Below are 522 nucleotides of genomic sequence, written 5' to 3'. Positions count from 1 at the left end.
GGTTGGTTTGACTTCTCCAGTCAACCCAAGCCTTCTGATAGTGGATGCAGGTATTAGATTGATGCTTGCTCCAAGATCACACAGGGCTGTCTTGGTGCAAGAACCTTCTAATGTGCATGGTATCATAAAGCTTCCTGGATCTTGAAGCTTTTCTGGTAAGCTCTTTAATATGACTGCACTGTATTCTTCAGTGAGAAACACTTTTTCAGTTTCTCTCCAATCCTTCTTATGACTTAAGATTTCTTTCATGAACTTAGCATAAGAAGGTATTTGCTCAAGTGCCTCTGCAAACGGAATATTTATTTCAAGAGTCCTTAGATAGTCTGCAAAGCGGGCAAATAGCTTATACTGTTCCGCTTGGCGGAGTTTTTAAGGATAAGGCATCTTGGCTTTATATTCTTCAACCTTAGATGCTGCAGGTTTATTCCTTACAGAAGTGGTTGAAAAAGCCTTGTTAGAGGGATTACTGTCAGCACTCTCAGGTGTCTGACTTTCCCTAGGCGTCTGAACGCCAGGATTGGG

The sequence above is a fragment of the Arachis duranensis genome, chromosome 5 (assembly GCF_000817695.3).
Source record: "Arachis duranensis cultivar V14167 chromosome 5, aradu.V14167.gnm2.J7QH, whole genome shotgun sequence".
Taxonomy (NCBI): domain Eukaryota; kingdom Viridiplantae; phylum Streptophyta; class Magnoliopsida; order Fabales; family Fabaceae; genus Arachis; species Arachis duranensis.
Note: the sequence above shows the minus strand (reverse complement) of the source record.